This window comes from Sminthopsis crassicaudata, chromosome 2 (assembly GCF_048593235.1).
Source record: "Sminthopsis crassicaudata isolate SCR6 chromosome 2, ASM4859323v1, whole genome shotgun sequence".
NCBI lineage: Eukaryota > Metazoa > Chordata > Mammalia > Dasyuromorphia > Dasyuridae > Sminthopsis > Sminthopsis crassicaudata.
Window position 1 is genome coordinate 93,177,348 of NC_133618.1, and position 22,168 is coordinate 93,199,515.

General features: G+C 35.4%; 1 pseudogene; it reads right to left on the reverse strand.

The window, feature by feature from the left end:
* Positions 1 to 8,348, reverse strand: part of LOC141552661 (RNA-binding protein 41-like) — a 31,177-nt pseudogene extending 22,829 nt beyond the window's left edge.
* Between the last annotated feature and the right edge of the window lie 13,820 nt (positions 8,349 to 22,168).

Sequence of the window (22,168 nt, forward strand, 5' to 3'; positions counted from 1 at the left end):
CAGTTTTCCCTTTTGGAATCACAAAGTCAGTCCAATTGTTCCATATAATAGTCCTTTATTGATATTATGATGACTAGTATTCCTTACTGAAAGGCATCATGATCTTGTTAATTGAGTTTTAGAACTGGAGTCAGAAACAAATGGGCTTGAACATGATTTCAGACATGAAAAAAATCAATCTCTAGGAGTCTCATTTTATTCTTCTAAGAGTATCATAGGTCTCATAGGTTTGCTTTGGATTTTCATTTGATTTTATTTTGTTGAAGTCTTATCTGTGATTTCAAAGATTAGAGAAGGGATTCTTTCCCCCAATGCCAATCAGCCTATAGTCAAAGAGATGACTAGGGCACTACTGGTTAAGTGATTTAGCATTTCATAGCATATGCCAGAGGATACATATGAAACAAAGTCATCCTGGCATCAGTGCCTACTTTATCTATTATGGCATCCTATATTTCCAGCAGGTTGTATAAGATTCCAGAAATAAAATATGTAAGTACTTTATTAAATGCTGTCAACATAGCTCAAAGCATCATGAGACTTTTACCAGAAACTACAGTTACACTAATGCAGTCTAAGAAAACATTTGGGGTTAGAGATCATATATCTATTAAAACAGCCTGAAAATATATTAGAATTTGGAGCTACCACCTCATACTACAGAGTTTGCAATCAACAAAAATCCCTAAATATGCCCTTCCAATTTAGCATAAAAATTGTCTTACCACTCTTTCTGAAGCTGAATTTTTAAACCAAAGTTCTAGACTTTCCATATTTCTGGATGACATTCCAACTTTTTAGATTTGGGGCTTTATTCAATCTTTCAATTCAATCTAATAAGCATGTAGTTATACTTACTATTTGCCAAGCTATAGTAATAAATGCTAGGGGTGCAATTGATTTTTTAAAAAAAAGGTATCTGCCCTCAAGGAACTTACATTTTAGTGGGAGATAAGGAGTAGATCAAAATGAGACAGTAAAGCAGGATGGCAGAAGTATCCAGTGTGAGGGTATTTGGTTCTATGGAAGTGAAACCAAGTAGAGAATTAGGTACAAATTAGTGAGCTGAGTCCTAGTTTTGCCTTCTATAATGGAAGGCATTAGGACTTTGTAATTTCACTCCAGAGAAGAGACTGAGAAAATTGCTGTCAATCAAGGTTTGAATTAGAAACAGCTTGTTGAGATTAGAAGTGTTGAAATTATCTCAGAATGTATTTTGTTCTATGGAGTTGAAACCAGAGCAAAAATCAGCACACTGAGATTTTTTTTTTTTTGGGGGGGGAGGTGAATCTTAATTGTGTTATTTAGTAGACTTGTTCCTTCCAATTGCATATATATTTTTTCACAACTTTGTGCTAGTTGCAGATTTATTATATATTCAACCTATGTCTTCCTGCAAATCAGTTACAAAATTTTGAATAAAACTTAGTTGAGACAGATCCTTATGGCATCCCATTAGAGAACAGGCTCCAGATTTTGTCATTCCATTAATAAATTCTTTAGGGTATCATTTTAATCATTTATGATTTTACTTTTATTATCAATTAATCTATTCCATCTATCATACACACAAGCATGTTGTAAAATGCCTTGCTCACAGGAAGATATATCCTGTTTATAACATTCTCCTGATCTACTGCTTTTTTCAAAGATGAAAACGAAGTTAATTTGGCATGAAGGCATGGTTACTCCTTCCCTTTCCTAGGGTTTGATCTATGGATCAAACACTTAAAAAATCTGTTCGAGACATTTGTCAAAAATTAGCTTTAACTGTAACCATTTAAAGTTTGCAAATTCTGTCTTCTTCCTTTTTATAAACAGTTTTTAATTGTAAGCCAATAATTTAGGCAATCTTTTTAAAGAATAAATTTTCCTTCCTTCCAGAATGTTTCCTATGCTTCACTACTTTCTCAGCAGCAGTTCTAAACTCCTACCTTATTTTGTTTCCTGATATATCATTTAAGCAGATGAGGAAATGATAGAAAGGCAGTCATAGATAGGCAGACAGACAGATAATAAATAGATTATAGAGTAATAAATAGATGATGATGGATAATTTGATAGATAGATAAATGGAAAGATAGATGGATAGACAGACAAACAGATATCAAGCACTGTGCCAAGTTCGGGATAAACAAAGAAGCTTTCATTCTAATGAAAGAAGACAATACATAAAGAGAAATTGGAAAAGGGAAAGATACATGCATGGTGGCAAGGCTCCTGATGAGAGAGTGGAAAAGTTCATAGAGTGCACTTTGCTTGAGTGACTTATAAACTGATGGTGTAAACTAGGGATTCTCCATTCAAAAAATAGAAGTACTTGCAGAATGAAAAAGCTGCTAGAAGAAAGGGGGAAATTCTGGAGACTGCATTATATTTATACAATCCTAAATCTCAAAGAAGAGAAACCTATATCTAAGCTACTTTAAGATTTATAAGTACCATATAAATACTTACACACACACACACACACACACACACACACACACACACACACACACACACACAAATCAAAAGCAAAAAGCATGGTTATCTGCCTCACCAGTACCCAATGGTCCCAGTCTTGCTTAGCTCTCCTGATTCAGAGTTTAGAACTCTTTGCAACACATCAACACATCAAACAGATTTGTCTGAGCCCTGAAAGTCCTGTAAACAGTTCGAATTATAGCAACAGAACTGGTTAGTAATGTTTAAAGATGCAAGCTTTCCAGTTAATGTCTTGCACTAAGATGAGGTTTAGTAGGGAGACTCTTTAGTAGATTTTGTTTTAATAGTTAAAGATACATTTGGGGCAAACAACTCCATTGTGTTGGTATTCCCTCCTCCAATTTCTCCTTGTTTTCCTTGAGACAAAATAATTTGGAAAAATCCTGTGATTCTGTATTTCTAAATGGCAAAAAATAAAACTAGTAAGAATATTTCTGTGGAGCAGAGTAGATAAGAGCTTTAAGCATATAATCTCTGAAACCAAAGTTCAGACCCTCTCCAGCAGTACAACCTTGGACAATCTACTTAATCTTGTTTACTTCAGTTTCCTCATCTATAAAATGCAGTTAACAATAGCAGCTACCTCACTGGGTGGTTGTGAGGATCAAATGAGATATTTATTTTTTAAAAATTGTGCTTAGCACAGCACTTGGTATACAGCATATACTATGTAAATGTTAACTAGATTAGCTTTTGAAAATGTCAAACCTTGGAGGACATTCTTTGGCATTCTAACCCAATCCTATCTTTTCCCTTTCTTGCAAGTATTGGCTTTTTGGCTACCATAACAAAGTTGTTCTGTGTGAAGAGCAGTAATGCAATCAGCAACCTATTCCTTCAGGTTTGATTCTGGGCTGAAATGAGGCACATTGAACATTTAATAGGAGATTTGCTTTGCCCTAAAATAGAAAAGGTATTCAATAAGGCTACAGCATCCCTAATCTTCTATTTCCCGCCACTCACTCCTCATTTCTTTAAAGAAATAGGTCATTCCAGGAGTGGAGCCAGATAGCAGAGACACACATTTCTCTCTGACCTTCTTTACAACCCTCACAATAACTATGAAATCCAGCCTCTTAATTAGCTCAGGATGAGAAGAACCCACAAATATTGGGAGTGCAACAAATTATCAGCAGAAGATAATTTCAAAGATCGCCAAAAAAATATTTCAATTGGAAATGGGAGGGAAGTAGCCAGGACAGCCAGTACAAATGCTAGCACAGATAGCTCAAAGTCCCAGGGCAGAGAATTTATAGGAGGAAAATGACCAGAAAAGATCTGTTTCAATCAGGAACAGGAGAGAAGCAGAAAGCACAAACAGCTGACCACAAACCCCTGCATAGAGAGCTCAGAGTCCAGGAGCAGTTCAGTCTCAAGAGTGCTTGAACAGACTGACCAAAAACACCAGGGCAGACAGCACAGAGGCCCAGGGCATTGTTAACTACTCTATGTGGCAGAGACAGCACCAGCAGTGAATCAGTACTGACCCAGTGCAGCTGTGGAGGCTTGGAAAAGCTCTCCCACCCTAAAGGCAGACCTTAACTTAACTTAATTAAAAAAAAAAAAAACTTAAGTAAAAAAAGTGAAGAGGACTCTAACAATTGACAGCTTTTATGGTGAAATAGAAGAACAGATTTCAAATTCTCAGGAGACTAAAGGCAGATTGTCTCCAGATGAAGCTCCAAGGGGTGAAATAACCTGGTTCCCATCACACAAGGCTCTCCTAGAAGAACTTAGAAAGGATCTTAAAAGAGAGCTAGGAAAAAAATGGGGAAAGGAAATAAAAGCCTTGAAAGAGAGTCTGGAAAAGACAACACAAAATAAACATAATGAAATGGAAAAAACATAACTCATTAAAAGATAGATTTGATAAACTGAGAAAAGAAAACAACTCCTAGGAAAAAATACTACAAGCAGTCAGAAAAAAAAAAAAACAATTCAAATACCAAGGAGCCACAATAAAAATCACTCAGAATCTAGCAGCTTCCACATTAAAGGATTGAAGGTCTGGAATCTGATATTCCAAAAGGCAAAGGAACTTGGTATGCAGCCAAGAATAAATTACTCTGCAAAACTTAGCATTTTCTTCCAGGGAAGATGGACATTCAATGAAATAGGTGAATTCCATATATTGCTGACAAAAACCAAAACAAAACAAAAAACAGAGCTAAATAAAAAGTTTGGCCTCCAAATATAGAACTCAAGAGAAGCATAAAAAAGTAAGAATTCTCAAAAAAATGTATTTGTTATGGGTATACATAAAGTGTATATGTATAATTTGGTTTACTGTTATAAAAAAGGATTTAGAGGTGAAAAGAAAATTGTACCAGAAAAAGGGAAAGTGGAGGTAAAAAGAGGGAAATTACATCTCACAAAGAGGCAAGAAACCTATTATATCTGAGGGAAATTTAGGGAGAGGGATGATCATAGTGTGAATCTTACTCTCATCAGAATTGGCTCAAATAAAAAATATTACACATAGCTTGCAGAGAAACTTCTACTTCACTAAGAATTGGGAGGGGAAAAGTGAAAACAGAAGGGGTAAGATAAATAGAAGGGAATACAGAAATTGAAAGGAAAAAGTTTAAGAAAAGGGGAGGGACACTAAAGGAGGGATTCTAAAGAGGGCGGCCTGCATGAGTCAAGTGGTGCTCATAAGTTTAATACTAGGGAGAGGGTAAAGGGAAAAAGAAAGAGAAAAGCATAATCTGGAGTTAACAAGATGGCAGGAAATACAGAATTAGTAATCTTAACCATAAATATGAATGGGGTTAACTCCCCCATTAAAGATTAAAAGCCAGAATCCGACAATATGTTGTTTACAGGAAACACACTTGGCACAGGCCAATACATACAGAGTAAAAGTAAAAGGTTGGAGCAGAATCTACTATGCTTCAGGTGAAGTCAAAAAAGCAGGAGTAGCCATCCTGATCTCAGATCAAGCAAAAGCAAAAATTGATCTAATTAAAAGATATAAGGAAGGGCACTATATCTTGATAAAAGGTAGCACAGATAATGAAGCTATATCAATACTAAACATATATGCACCAAGTGGTACAGCATTTAAATTCCTAAAGGAGAAGTTAAGAGATCTGCAAGACAGCAGAACTATAATAGTGGGAGATCTCAACCTTGCACTCTCAAAACTAGATAAATAAAATTACAAAATAAATAAGAAAGAAGTCAAAGAGGTAAATAGAATACTGGAAAAGTTTGGTATGCTAGATCTTTGGAGAAAACTAAATGGAGACGGAAAGGAGTACACTTTCTTCTCAGCAGTTCATGGAACCATACAAAAATTGACCATATATTAGGACATAAAGACCTCAAAATCAAATGCAGAAAGATAAAGTAAATGCATCCTTTTGAGATCACAATGCAATAAAACTATATTCAATAAAGAGCCAGGGAAAAATAGACCAAAAAGAAATTGGAAACTAAATAATCTCATCATAAAGAATGAATTGTGAAATAGCAAATCATAGACATAATCAATACCTTCACCCAAGAAAATGACAATAATGAGACCTCATACCAAAATGTGTGGGATGTAGCCAAAGCAGTAATAAGGGGAAAATTTATATCTCTAGATGCTTACCAGCATAAAATAGAGAAAAAGAAGGTCAATAAATTGGGCTTGCAACTAAAAAAGCTAGAAAAAGAGAAAATTTAAAACTCCCTATCAAAAACTAAGCTATAAATTCCAAAAATAAAAGGAGAGATTAATAAAATTGAAAGTAAAAAAAAAAAACTATTGAATTATTAAATAAAACTAAGAGTTGGTTCTATGAAAAAAATAACAAAATTCATAAAACCAACATAGGATAGTTTATCTCTCAAACCTGTGAAGGAAGAAGGAATTTGTGACCAAAGAAGAACTAGAGATCATTATTGATCATAAAACAGAAAATTATATTATATTAATTAATTATATGAAGTTGAAAAGCTTTTGTACAAACAAAACTAATACAGACAAGATTAGAAGTGAAGAAATAACTGGGAAAACATCTTTACAATTAAATGTTCTGATAAAGGTCTCATTTTCAAAATATGTAGAGAATTGATAAATTTATAAGAATCCAAGCCATTCTCCAATTGATAAATAGTCAAAGGATATGAACAATTTTCAGATGATGAAATCGAAAGTATGCTCCAAATCATTATTGATCAGAGAAATGAAAAGTAAGACAACTCTGAGATACTAGTACACACTCTCAAATTGGCTAAGATGACAGGAAAAGATAGTGATGAATGTTGGAGGTGATGTGGGGAAACTGGGACACTGATCCATTATTGGTGGAGTCGTGAATGGATCCAACCACTCTGGAGAACAACTTAGAACTATGCTCAAAAGGTTGTCAAACTGTGAGTATCCTTTGATCCAGAAGTGTTACTACTTGACTTATATCCCAAAGAGATCTTAAAGAAAGGAAAGGGACCCACATGTGCAAAAATGTTTGTGGCAGCCCTCTTTGAAGTGGCCAGAAACTGGAAATTAAATGAATGCCCATCAATTGGAGAATGGCTGAATAAATTGTGGAATATGAATGTTATGGAATATTGTTGTTCTGTAAGAAATGATGAGCAGGATGATTTCAGAAAGACCTAGAGAGACTTACATGAACTGATGCTGAGTGAAATGAACAGAAACAGGAGATCATTATACACTTCAACAATAATACCATATGAGGATATATTCTGATGGACGTGGCTCTCTTCAACAATGAGAGGATCCAAATCAGTTCCAATCAATCATAATGAACAGAATCAGCTATACCCAGTGAAAGAACACTGGGAAATGAGTGGGGACCACAACATAGCATTTACACTCTTTCTGTTATTGTTTGCTTGCATTTTGTTTTTCTTCCCAGGTTATTTTTACCTTCTTTCTAATTCTGATTTTTCTTGTGTAGCAAGACAACTGTATAAATATGTATACAATATTGTATTTAACATATACTTTAACATATTTAACATGTATGGGACTCTCTGCCATCTAGGGGAGGGGGTGGAGGGGAAGAGGGGAAAAGTTGGAACAGAAGTTTTTTCAAGGGCCAATGTTGAAAAATTACCCATGCATATGTTTTGTCAATAAAAAGCTATAAATAAAAATGAAATAGGTCCTGGTGATCTTCAAATATTTACAGTTTTAGGGGGCCCTATTTTGTATGAATAAAACTTCTCATGGCCTTGGGTATCAATTAAATAATTTCAAGAGAGGTAGAAGTCAATAAGTTGGGGAGGGGGGTAAGCTTTGTTACCTTTTAGAAAAAAAATTAATTCCTGTTGTAAAGGAAAAAAAAGAAAATTCACTTCTTTTTTCAGTGTGTGAGCATAATCAGAGAATCAAAACAGATTAGTTATGGCAGAAAGATAATTATATCCAACAAGCCTGCACTGATGGCATCAATCTCTCATTCTGGAGCTATCTGTAGACTGAAAATTGTTTAAGCAGTATATCTCACTTTATGGTAAGATTCCATTTGTGAAACACAAGGGCCCATGTGTGGTGAGAAAACTATTTCTCATTTATAGCATGGGGAAGGAGTGTGGCTCAAACAGGGGAAGAAAAGGCATCTCTAACTACCCTCCCCACCTTTCCCTGAAAGAGATTTTAATTTCTAGCAGGTGAAAGAGTAGGAATTTGGGACCAGAGATCAATTTGCTCTCCCAAAACAGAGTATTGGAATAGCATTGTATCTATGTTCTCCCTTAAATTTTGTTAGTTTATTGGATATGATCAGCTTCATGTTAATTTCTGATTACTTATTATGATGTGAGAAAGGGAACTTACCATAAGTTGACCCCAAAATCCAAGGCTTGACTTGCTTCCCATCAAATACCAGGTTCACAATGAACATGTATAGTATATAATTAAGAAACCCATTTATCTAAATCATGACAAAAGAGAAATCAGAGAAGGTATCCATAGGAGGATATATACTAGAGAATTCAGAATGAAAAAACAAAACCAAAATAAACCTCTCAGTGGTAGTAAGATAACCTAACTCAACTGAAAGAGAGTTCTAAATCTCACTCAAGGGGAAACACTCTATATTCTCTAATGTAGCACATTAGGGACAAGAACAGTTCCTTTCATGTCTTCCTAGAAACCTTTCTTCCAATTATCTCTCTACCCTCTAGAAACTGAAATTAGAAGTACTTGAAGTAACTTGAATCTTGGAAAAAACTCAAGAAGGCTAATGTTCTCTCACTTTCAACAACTCTGTCCTGCTACTCATCCAGGGCAGAGTATTCATCTCTGTCAAATGAGGAGAGAGTCACATACCAATGGTCTTTGGAACAGAGGTTATCCTGATAGTCCTAAATTGACCTAAAGCTAAAGAACTGAGAGGGAGTTAGGTGGGCAAAGACCTTCCTGTGGCAGAAGGATCTGACGCTGTGGAGTCTGCTAGTCTGGGCAGCTTTCCTTATGTGTCTGTATTTGGGCTACCTTAGGCTCAAGTGTATTTAGAAAAGTGCTGGGCATTAGACTGAGCAGGAAGATGGCTTGTGGTTTTAGATAAACTAAAGGTCCGGGCAATGATTCCCATGAGTCATGGAGCCAGTAATAATGGCCTTAATAGGAGATAAGATCTTTGTCCACATTTTCAAAACACTTCCCTTCTCCCTCATGCTTGCATGTATCAAAATAGATTAACAGCCATAGGGCTGGTACACAATTATCAGATCAGTACATCTTTTGTGAAAGTGTGTGAGTGAATTACTAGATAAGATTCTGGGAAGCTTTCAGTGGCTCAGCTTTGGTAATTTGAGGTTTTGTTTTGATTGCCTTCTATGTATTTGTGGGTGTGATATTGTATTTATATGTGTTCAGAAATTGTTCAACCCTTGACAAAGACAATCAAAAACCAATGTGGTATGCCTATGTCCCCCTAGGTATTTATACATGTGTCCATAGTCACATTTTTTACTGCTTAGAATTCAGACAGACAACATCAAAGAGAAAATATGAGAAGCCAAGTGTCTGATCTTCCATGACCAGATTGAATCCCTCATTGCTTGGAAAGGACATCCAATAGTGCACTTCAGGCAACTAAAAGGCATGGCAAATACAAATTGGTCTTATATACAGCAAACAACAAAAGATTTTAATTCAAGCTGTATCTCAATACTTACCAGTTGTATGTCTCTGGGCAAGTCCCTCAGCTTCATTTTTCTCATTCCCTCTATGGATTAAGAATAGTTCCTATTTCCTAGGGTTATGAGAGACAAATAGAAACAGAGACAGAGAGTTTGAGAGAAGCAAGATCACATAGTCCAAACTACTCATCTTTAGATTTACAGATCTTCAGTTTAGTTAAACTATTCCTTTGTTAGAGATTCTTCATGTTTTGTTTATTTGTATGTGTGACACATGTCATAGATGCCTTTTAAATTAAATTAAATTTTAAATTAAATGCATAATTAAATTTTAGGGTCTCTTCTCAAGATAATATTTTAGATGCATAAAATAAACTATGATAGCATATAAAACTAACTGTTCAAATGTAGTTATCAAAAATTTTTTCTGGAAAAGTTTTTATTACAGGTAGAGTGGGAAAGCTGGGCACAATTAGATGATTCCAATTTTATTGGCATCATGGTATGGAGCAAGACAGACCTATCTCTATCAGGCCAGATTCGTGTGTTGATCTTGACCATATTGATGATATACAATTGCTTTACTGCCCACTTGATCTGAGGCTTATTGACTTTGACATTCACAATGAAAACTAGAATGCTTTTCTCAATCTTCTTCATAGCAGATTCAGTGGTAAAGGGAAATTTAATGTTGACTTTCCAGAAGATGGGGGATATTTAGACCTTTTTTCCTTCTGTGGCTATGGACATCTTTCAATATTTCCTTCTTGGTCTTCAAGGTCTTAGATTTAGCTTCTCTCTTGTGGTAGACAATCTCATTCTTCACCTTCAACATTATCTTGGGAGAAGAAAGGTCAAAATATTTTTTTTAAAATATGGAAATATTTCCAATACAAAAAACCTTAGAAATAAGGTTAAAAACTCCTGTATCTGAGAACTTATATCTTGTCCAAGTTCACCTAACTTTTTAGTAATAAAGATCCTGGTCTCTTGACTTCCAATTGATATAATAATATGTCACAAAGTTTTCCCATGTTAACATTTCCTCATTTTGCTAGAATTTATACTTTTCAAATTTTTACTGGTAAAATTAGTAATCCAAATTTCATGGAATTATAGAATCTCAGAATTAAAAGGGACCTATGAAGTTATATAGTCCAATGTATATTTGAAATCTCCAATGTCTTCAATAACATAATCATAATAGTCTTGGATGCCTATGGTGATAATAAACTCATTACTTCTACAGATATTCCAATATAGTTTTCTTTTTTCCCTTTTATTATTTTTAATATTTACTTTTTTATTTACAAAACATATGTATGGATAATTTTTCAACATTGACACTTGCAAAACTTTCTGTTCCAACTTTGCTCCTCCTCCTCTCCACTCTCTCCCTAGATGGCAGGTGGTCCAATTTTTGTTAAATATGTTAAAGTATATGTTAAATCCAATATATATATATACATATTTATACAATTATCTTGTTGCACAAGAAAAATTGGATCTAGAAAGAAAGAGGAAAAAAACATGAGAAGGAAAACAAAAAATGCAAGCGAACAACAAGAGAAAGTGGAAATGCTATGGGATGGTCCAGACTCATTTCCCATAGTTCTCTCTCTGGGTGTAGCCGATTTAGTACATTACTGAACAACTGGAAAGGGTTTGAATCGTCTCATTATTGAGGAGAGCCACATCCATCAGAGCTGATCATCATATAATCTTGTTGTTGCCATGTATAATGATCTCTTGGTTCTGCTCATTTCACTTAGCATCAATTCATGTAAGTCTTTCCAAGCCTCTCTAAAATCATCCTGCTGGTCATTTCTTACAAAACAATAATGTTCCATAACACCATAATTTATTCAGCTATTCTCCAATTGATGGGCATCAATTCAATTTTCACTTTCTAGCCACTACAAAAAGGGCAGTTACAAACATTTTTGCACATCTAGGTCCCTTTCCCTTCTTTAAGATCTCTTTGGGATATAAACCCAGTAGTAGCACTGCCGGATCAAAGGGTATGCACAGTTTGATAACTTTTTGGGTATAGTTCCAAATTGCTCTCCAGAATGACTGGATGTATTCACAGTTCCACCAACAATGTATCAGTGACCCAGTTTTGCCAGCTCCCCTCCAACACTCATCATTATCTTTTCCTATCATTTTAGCCAGTCTAAGAGGTGTGTAGTGATTTCTTAAAGCTATCTTAATTTGAATTTCTCTGATCAATAATGATTTGGAGCATCAATTTTCATATGACTAGAAATAGTTTCAATTTCTTCATCTGAAAATGTTCTGTTCATATCCTTTGGCCATTTATCAACTGGAGAATGGCTTGATTTCTTATAAATTTGAGTCAATTCTCTCTATATTTTAGATATGAGGACTTTATCAGATTGTTTGGATATAAAAATGTTTTCCCAGTTTATTGCTTCCCTTCTAATCTTGTCTGAACTAGTTTTGTTTGTACAAAATCTTCTTAATATAATAAAAATTTTCTATTTTTGTGATCAATAATGATCTCTAGTTCTTTTTTTAGTGACAAATTCCTCCCTCCATCTGTAATTTCACAAGCTGCCACCATCCCTCTAAATACTTCATTCCTTTTTTTAATAATATAAACTCCTTGGGGTCAAAGAGTCTATTCCTTTTGTATTTGTATGCTTAGCACTATCTCCGTGTGTGGCACCTAAAAAATGCTTAATCAATGCTTTTTTTTTTTCATTCATTCATTTGAGGATTCATTGATTTTATATCTCTTTCATTTCTATGTTCCATGTTTCTATTTCCCAGTGTCTTAATAACTTTTTCAATTTCTCTCCATTCATTTCATTTTTTCTCTCGAATCATTTAATTCATTTTTTTTCAAGGAACACTTCATTTTCCCCAATAAGTCATGGAGGGAGCAGACATTTCTCTACCCTAGGGATTCTTGTTATTCATTCTTCATTTTCAAAGAGGACCAACAATATCACACATGAAGTCTTAACATGTGTGTAAATTGGGTTCAAGGGAGGCAGAATTGCACAAAGTTATTAGCCTTATTCCTCTTCCTGAGTCATCAAAGTCACTAGCAGGATAAAAGTCAAGATGACTGGAAATGGCCCAAGATGCAGTGGATGACCTTAGCACCTTTGATTTAATACTAATTTCTAAGCATTCCTCAGCATTTGCTTAGCCATCTTTGGAATAATTTGTTCTCATTTGCCCATTCTGCTATGGGAAGTCCTTACAGAATTGGTATAGAATTCACTGACAGATTTGAGGCTTCACAGATTCTTAAACTAGGATTGAAGGATATCCAATGAATCCATGGATAGATTTCATGGATATGAATTCCCCTCCATTTATCTCTTATAAGGGGAGGGGAAATAAATCTTTATTTTCATTGATTTCTAAGTGAAATTTATTATTTCTTCAATTATGTAAAAACTTTATTCTGAAAAGAGATTTATATACTTCACTGAACTGTATAATGGTCTAGATAAATTAAGTCAAATTAAGAAGCCCTGTTCTGGCCCAATCAACTTCTTTTCTAATGAGCTTCATCACATGACATGATTTTTTTTTTTTTACGTGTCAATAGTAGAAAGAAAAATATGGCATAATCACTTCAAGTCATTTTGAGAAAGAGAAAAGAAAATGGGAAAGTAAAAGATTGTGGTAGAGTAGACAATGCATCAGGATCCAATTATTGGCTACGTGACCTTGAACTAATTACTTCATTTTTCTGAGTCCCATCTATAAAATGGGGACTGTTACCTGCACTGCCTACTGAACCAGCCTGTTTTAAGGATCAAATAAGATAATGTATGCAAAGTACTTTATAACCATTACACAAATGTGAGTTATTATAGGTAGATCGTTATTCCCCTGGAGTCAATGAAATCATAGTGTCAGCTTTTGGAACATTTACTAGGACTTGCTGTTAAAGTGAAAATAGCTCTAAGTTCTCCCAGTACCCTCAATGACATTGAGCTTATGTTCAGAGATACAAGATCCTATTTAATAGCAGCTTTAGATGTTTCCTCCTCAACCCAGGTCTGTATTTCACAGATTTGATTTTTTTTTTTTTTTAAAGACTGACATAAATTGAGAAATAAATTTAGAAACGCATATACCTTATATAGCCCAAAGCAAAATGTATGGAGCTTATTCAAGAATGAATTGGAAAAGAATCTTTCAGGAGACTCATAATACTCCTTGGGGTCAAACTAGATTGTGGGATAGATTTTCTTATATATTAACTAAATAAAATTAACCACCACGTCCTACTCCTGTTCTCTCACCTCTGTCCAATCATTCCCATTTGTTTTAAAGCCCTTTTCTGTCAAGTCATCAATTTCTTTACACAAGAAAAGTGGGTTAAAGAATTGTCACCATTCAAGGATAAATTTGGGTATAAGCAAACTAGGTAGTTGCCTAGCAGTATGAATCAGGAAGTCAGAAAGATTCTGCCCCGGCTCATTAATGGCTAAGCCTTTCATTTGATAATGGAAATAAAACTAAATGACTAAATATACTTCTTCCAGGAATCATCCTGTCAAATTAACATGGAAACATAAATGACTGATATCAAACTATTTCATTAAAGCAGATTTTATAGAAAATGGAAGAGAAAGTATAAAAGTGGAGTGAAGAGATTAAGTCTCTTTATACATTTTAGTTCCCACTATCTTGATCTTACTTGCCTAATATGTAATCCACTGATAATTTTAAGCCTCTGATGGAGACCTGGGTAATATATTGTTGTTGTTTTTTAAATCTCTAGGATACTACAATACCTTACTGTCTCAAAACAGTAACTTCAGGTATCCTTTGACTTCTGAGGCACGTTCCTGTGTCAGTAGAGAAAGGCTCAAAACAAAAACAATGAAGATAACAACAATATCCCTTATCTTTTTTTTTACTGGAATTGTCTCAAAGATGCTTTCAGTAACCTTGCAAAAGATAAGCTTTAATCCCACTATTTTCATTCAATTACAAAAAGCTGTCACTTCGTCCACTTGTGCAACAGTTCAGAGAACATTAAATATAAAAGAATAACAGGTTAGTGACTTTTCCTAGATTGTTTCTACCTGTACTCCATTTAAAAAGAAGATAATAACGAGATAACAACTCTTTCAAATCCTGATCATTCATGTCATGGAGCAGAAGGCTGAAAAGAAAATAAAGGAATGCCAGGTAAGTTAATGTACTGGGAAAATCATTGTGCCCTGAAACTTATTTCCAGTTAGATATTAGTGATACTGCTCATTGAATCAATACTTCACTTAGGTGATCAAACTGCCTGAATAAATTACATAAATAGATGGGGTGGCATAGTATGATAGACTATAGCATATATATATATATATATATATATATATATATATATATATATATATATATATATATATATATATATATATATGTATAATCCCACTAACTTTGGGTAGGCTGGGGATGGTAGACATCTTGAAATTAGAGGTGTGTTCCTTAAAGAAATAAGTTAAGAAAACTTTCCAGTCATTTATATAGCAAAAGAAGACATGAAATGAAGGAAAAAGTTGTATCAAAGCAAAACAGAAATGTAAAGGGCTAGAACTGAGCAAATGCACTTGGATAATGGAGCACGTGAGACTAATTGCCAATTGGACGGCTCTCTATTAACTTGTTTGAAGGTTGACCCTCCCCAGCTGTTCTGTGCTGACTTGATCGGTGGGACAAAGAGGGGCAAGTGACGTGTGTGGGGGAGTAGGAGGAGGAAATTGAGGCATTCTCTCATAGTGGTTGAGAGAGGAAGGTGATGTGGAGATTGCTAGATCTAATCCACTGACCTTGACCATAAAAGGCCAAGAATAAAGACATTTGGTGATCCTGACTCCGGCTGATTTCTGGGAAGACAGAGTTCCAGTATTTGGCGTCCAACGTGGGCCAGGTACCCTATCTCCACTGAAACCCTCCGATGAACAGATTAGATGAGTATTCTAATAGACAAATAAGGAATTTGCCTTGTAGAGGGCTAAACCAGCAATCTCTTATAGCTGAAATGGGGCAGATGTTAACTATAAACATTCCCTTGACCTCAGCTGACCCAGCCCCAGCCCCAGCCTCAGCTCCAGCCCCACCCAGGAGTGGTGCTATAGAGAGTATAATTAAGATAATTGAAGAGAATAGCTTACTTGTAACCTGGCTACAAATTGATAAACTCTTGGGCACATTAAAATGCATCCCCTTGGTTCTTAGAGGAAGAAAAACTAAAAATAGATAACTGAAAGCTAGTGGGACTTCAACTGAAAGAATTTTACACAAAAAATGGGCCTTGTTCAATTTCCCCAGAGGTATTTTATATATCAACATAGTTCAGTTAGAGTTAAACTATTGAGCAAGTTGTAGGAGAAGGAAAAGTTTTAAAAATGAACAGAGGAGGAAGTGTGAGGAAAAGAAGAAAGATAAAGATATCGCCCAAGGGCAAGGGGATTCAAATAAGGAATTAGGGTGTGATGACTCTGATTCTCTTGAAGAAGCTTCAACCCTGCCTAGAGAGCAGATTATTGACAGGCCCACATCAACTCCACCTTCAGGGATGGAGGGGGGAGGAGGAGTAGTGGGAGGGGTGATGATATCAAAAGCATCCCCCCCCCAGTAATCACCAACTCCTATAACTAGATTACAAAAAAGGGATTTTTGAAAGAGATGAAAATAGAAAAGAAATAGATAATGATTTCAAACTTCAAATTTTTCCCGTGATTCAACAATATAATTCTGCAGGCCAAGAAAGTAGAAGATACACTCCTTTTGATATGGACAATCCTTAAAGACATGAAAAAAGCTTGCACCCTCTATGGGGCTACATCAGCTTATGTTAAGATGTTATTACAGAATTTGGCTTATGAAGTCTTAACCCCTAGTGACTGGAAAGACATTGCAAAGGGGTGCTTAGAACCTGGACAAAACTTGTTATGGCTTTCTGAATATAGTGAGCTCTGTAGGATTCAAGCCCCCCAAAAAAATCAAAGTGAAGTTAATACTTCAATCACCTGTGACCTACTAACAAGTGTAGGTTCTTATGCAGAAGCTTCAGTACAGATTAATTACTCCATAACAGCATTTGAGCAAATTGCTGCTGCTGCTGCTGCTATCAAAGCATGGGCTTCTCTCCCCAGTAAAAACGACAAGGGTGAGACCTTCACAAAAATTGTACAAGGACCAAATGAACCCTTTGCTGATTTTGTGGCACATTTGCAGACAGCTGTCATATGGACTAATGGTGAAAATATAGTAACAGACACTTTGGCAAGGCAACTTGCTAGAGAAAATGCCAATGAGGTTTGTAGAGGGATTATACTAGGACTACATAGGGATGCTCCTTTAGAGGAGTTCATAAGACGCTGTGCCACAGTGGGCATAAATAACTTTTATAGCCAGGCTATGGTGCAGACTTCCCAAGATCCCAACATAGGAAGGCAGGGTCCCTTTTGGCAAGGGACTTCCAGAGAGATTCATCAATGCTTTCTATGTGGTAAAGTAGGCCATTTGAAAGCTAAATATTGGCATAGAGACAGAGTGAGAAAACAGGGTGGGAGAACAAGACCCAAAACCCCATGTCCAAAATGCAACAGAGGACTCCATTGGGCATCAGACTGAAAAGTGATTGAGGGAAACGGGATGAGGGGCCCAGCTCCAGGGCCCCAGGCAAAAAACACTTGGGTCATGATGGCAGCCGATGCCACACCCAGAGAATGCCCACAAGTCCAATACCCAGACATGACCAATCAGCCAGGAAGCCATCTGATGGGAGAAAGGGATTACAATTAGGGAGGATAAAGTACTCCTGAGAGTACTTACAAAACAGTGTTCATTCATACGCTGATGTGGGAAACTGGGGAATGTGTAGATAATATCGCAGTCATTAACACAGATAGACAATGTGTGACTTATCAACCAGGGGAAATAGTAGCATCGGGTTTATTGATACAGACCCCTAATAAGCAATCTGGTGACAGTCACCCATGTTCTGACTCCAAGCAGCAAAACCCAGGAATATACTGGACAGCAGCTATGACAGCTGACCGACCTATGCTCACCATCTATATAAATGGCATACCAATAGAAGGACTGGTAGACACAGATACAGATCACACAGTCATTAGAGGTGCCAACTGGCCCAGTCACTGGCCAAAGACTAAGGCAGACACCTACATGTCTGGGGCAGGAGATCAATAGCAGCTGAAGTTAGTGCTACCCCTTTAAAATAGATATTTGAAGGTAAAACAGGAGTTTTTACTCCTTTTATAGTTGAAAAAATCCCCATCAATCTGTGAGGAAGAGACATTGTACAACAAAAAGGGTTAAAAATGAATGCTTCGGTTTTTTAGGCAGGACTGCTGTTGAAGTACTGCCACCACTTTCACCTGTTCCTATCTAATGGAAAACTGATACATCAGTGTGCATAGAATAGTGGCCTTTAGATAGCGATAAAATTCAGACCTTATTAGACATAGTACAGGAACAATTTTTTTTTATTCATTTTTCCAAATTATCCCCTCCCTCCCTCCACTCCCTCCCCCCGATGACAGGTAATCCCATACATTTTACATGTGTTACAATATAACCTAGATACAATATATGTGTGTAAATACCATTTTCTTGTTGCACATTAATTATTAGCTTCTGAAGGTATAAGTAACCTGGGTAGATATACAGTAGTGCTAACAATTTACATTCACTTCACAGTGTTCCTTCTCTGGGTGCAGTTATTTCTGTCCATCATTGATCAACTGGAAGTGAGTTGGATCTTCTCTATGTTGAAGATTTCCACTTCCATCAGAATACATCCTCATACAGTATTGTTGTTGAAGTGTATAGTGATCTTCTGGTTCTACTCATTTCACTCAGCAACAGTTCATGTAAGTCTCTCCAAGCCTCTCTGTATTCCTCCTGCTGGTCATTTCTTACAGAGAAATAATATTCCATAACCTTCATATACCACAATTTACCCAAACATTCTCCAACTGATGGGCATCCACTCAGTTTTCAATTTCTTGACACTACAAAAAGAGCTGCTACAAATATTTTTGCACATGTAGGTCCCTTTTGCTCCTTTAGGATCTCTTTGGGATATAAGTCCAATAGAAACACTGCTGAATCAAAAGGTATACACAGTTTGATAACTCTTTGGGCATAATTCCAAATTGCTCTCCAGAATGGCTGGATTCTTTCACAACTCCACCAACAATGCATCAGTGTTCCAGTTTTCCCACATCCCCTCCAACATTCATCATTATTTGTTCCTGTCATCTTAGCCAATCTGACAGGTGTGTAGTGGTATCTCAGAGTTGTCTTAATTTGCATTTCTCTGATCAGCAGTGATTTGGAACACTCTTTCATATGAGTGTAAATAGTTTCAATTTCATCATCTGAGAATTGTCTGTTCATATCCCTTGACCACTTATCAATTGGAGAATGGTTTGGTTTCCTATAAATCAGGGTCAGTTCTCTATATATTTTGGAAATGAGATCTTTGTCAGAACCTTTACTTTTAAAAATATTTTCCCAATTTGTTACTTCCCTTCTAATCTTGTTTGCATTAGTATTATTTGTACAGAAACTTTTTAGTTTGATGTAATCAAAATCTATTTTGTGATCAATAATGATCTCTAGTTCTCCTCTGGTCATAAATTCCTTCCTACTCCACAGGTCTGAGAGGTAGACTATTCTCTGTTCCTCTAATCTATTTATTATCTCATTCTTTATGCCTAAATCATGGACCCATTTTGATCTTATCTTGGTATATGGTGTTAAGTGTGGATCCATATCTAATTTCTGCCATATTAATTTCCAGTTTTCCCAACAGTTTTTTCCAAATAATGAATTTTTGTCCCTAATGTTGGTATCTTTGGGTTTGTCAAGGATTAGATTGCTATAGATGTACCCTTTTTTGTCCTTTGTATCTAATCTGTTCCACTGATCTACCGTTCTATTTCTTAGCCAGTACCAAATGGTTTTGGTGACTGCTGCTATATAATATAGCTTTAGATCAGGTACACTTAGACCACCTTTCTCTGACTTTTTTTTCATTAGTTCCCTTGCAATTCTCGACCTTTTATTCTTCCATATGAATTTTGTTGTTATTTTTTCTAGGTCATTAAAATAGTTTCTTGGGAGTCTGATTGGTATAGCACTAAATAAATAGATTAGTTTGGGGAGTATTGTCATCTTTATTATATTCGCTCTGCCTATCCAAGAGCACTGAATGTCTTTCCAATTATTTAAATCTGACTTTATTTTTTTGGCAAGTGTTTTGTAATTTTTTTCATATAATTCCTGACTATTCTTTGGTAGATGGATTCCCAAATACTTTATACTCTCAACATTTGTTTGGAATGGAATTTCTCTTTGTATCTCTTGCTGTTGCATTTTGTTGGTGATATATAAGAATGCTGAGGATTTATGTGGATTTATTTTGTATCCTGCCACTTTGCTAAAATTCTGAATTATTTCTAATAGCTTTTTAGCAGAGTCTTTGGGGTTCTCTAAGTATACCATCATGTCATCTGCAAAGAGTGATAGTTTGATTTCCTCATTTCCTACTCTACTTCCTTGAGTCTCTTTCTCGGCTCTTATTGCCGAGGCTAGCGTTTCTAGTACTATATTGAATAGTAATGGTGATAATGGGCAACCTTGTTTCACTCCTGATCTTACTGGGAAAGGTTGCAGTTTATTTCTATTGCATATTATGCTTACTGAAGGTCTTAAATATATGCTCCTGATTATTCTAAGGAATAATCCATTTATTCCTATACTCTCAAGAGTTTTTAGTAGGAATGGATGTTGGATTTTGTCAAATGCTTTTTCTGCATCTATTGAGATGATCACATGGTTTTTATTAATTTGATTATTAATATGGTCAATTATACTAATAGTTTTCCTAATATTAAACCAGCCCTGCATTCCTGGTATGAATCCTACTTGATCATAGTGTATTATCCTGCGGATGATTTTCTGAAGTCTTTTTGCTAATATCTTATTTAAGATTTTAGCATCAATATTCATTAAGGAGATTGGTCTATAATTTTCTTTCTCAGTTTTCGATCGACTTGGTTTAGCTATCAGTACCATGTCTGTGTCATAAAAGGAGTTTGGTAGGACTCCTTCATCCCCTATTTTTTCAAATAGTTTATATAGCATTGGGGCTAATTGTTCTTTAAATGTTTGGTAGAATTCACATGTAAATCCATCTGGTCCAGGGGATTTTTTCCTGGGGAGTTGATTAATAGTTTGTTCTATTTCTTTTTCTGAAGTGGGACTATTTAAGCAATTTATTTCCTCCTCTGTTAATCGAGGAAGCCTATATTTTTGGAGGAAGTCATCCATTTCACTTAAGTTATCAAATTTATTGGCATAAAGTTGGGCAAAGTAACTCATTATTTCTCTAATTTCCTCTTCATTGGTGGAAAGATCTCCCTTTTCATTTGTAAGACTAACAATTTGATTTTCCTCTTTCTTTTTTCTGATCAGATTTACCAAAGGTTTATCTATTTTATTGGCTTTTTCATAAAACCAACTCTTGGTTTTATTTATTAATTCAATAGTTTTTTTACTTTCAATATTATTGATTTCTCCTTTTAATTTTTGTATTTCAAGTTTAATTTTTGGTTGGGGGTTTTTAATTTGGTCTTTTTCTAGCCTTTTAAGTTGCAAGCCCAATTCGTTAATCTTCTCTTTCTCTATTTTCTTCAAATAAGCCTCTAAAGATATAAAAATTCCCCTTATTACTGCTTTAGCTGCATCCCACAGATTTTGGTATGATGTCTCATCATTGTCATTATCTTGGGTGAAATTATTAATTGTTTCTATAATTTGCTCTTTCACCCAGTCATTCTTTAAGATGAGATTATTCAGTTTCCAATTACTTTTCGGTCTATTTACCCCTAACTTTTTACTGAATGTAGCTTTTATTGCATTGTGGTCTGAGAAGAAGGCATTTATTATTTCTGCCTTCCTACATTTAATTTTGAGATCTTTATGTCCTAATATATGGTCAATTTTTGTATAGGATCCATGAACTGCTGAGAAGAAAGTATATTCCTTTTTATTGCCATTCAGTTTTCTCCAAAGATCTATCATACCTAGTTTTTCTAATGTTCTATTTACTTTTTAAATTTCTTTCTTATTTGTTTTGTGGTTTGATTTGTCTAAATCTGAGAGTGCAAGGTTGAGATCTCCCACTATTATAATTTTACTATCTATTTCTTCTTGCAGCTCTCTTAACTTTTCCTTTAGAAAGTTAGATGCTATACCACTTGGTGCATATATGTTTAGTATTGATATGGCTTCATTATTTATGCTACCTTTCGGCAGGATATAGTTTCCTTCCTTATCTCTTTTAACTAGATCAACTTCTGCTTTTGCTTGATCTGAGATAAGGATAGCTACCCCTGCTTTTTTGGCTTTATCTGAAGCATAATAGATTCTGCTCCAACCTTTTACCTTTACTCTATATGTATCTCCCTGCGTTAAGTGTGTTTCCTGTAAACAACATATTGTAGGGTTCTGATTTTTGATCCAGTCTGCTATCAGTCTCCGTTTG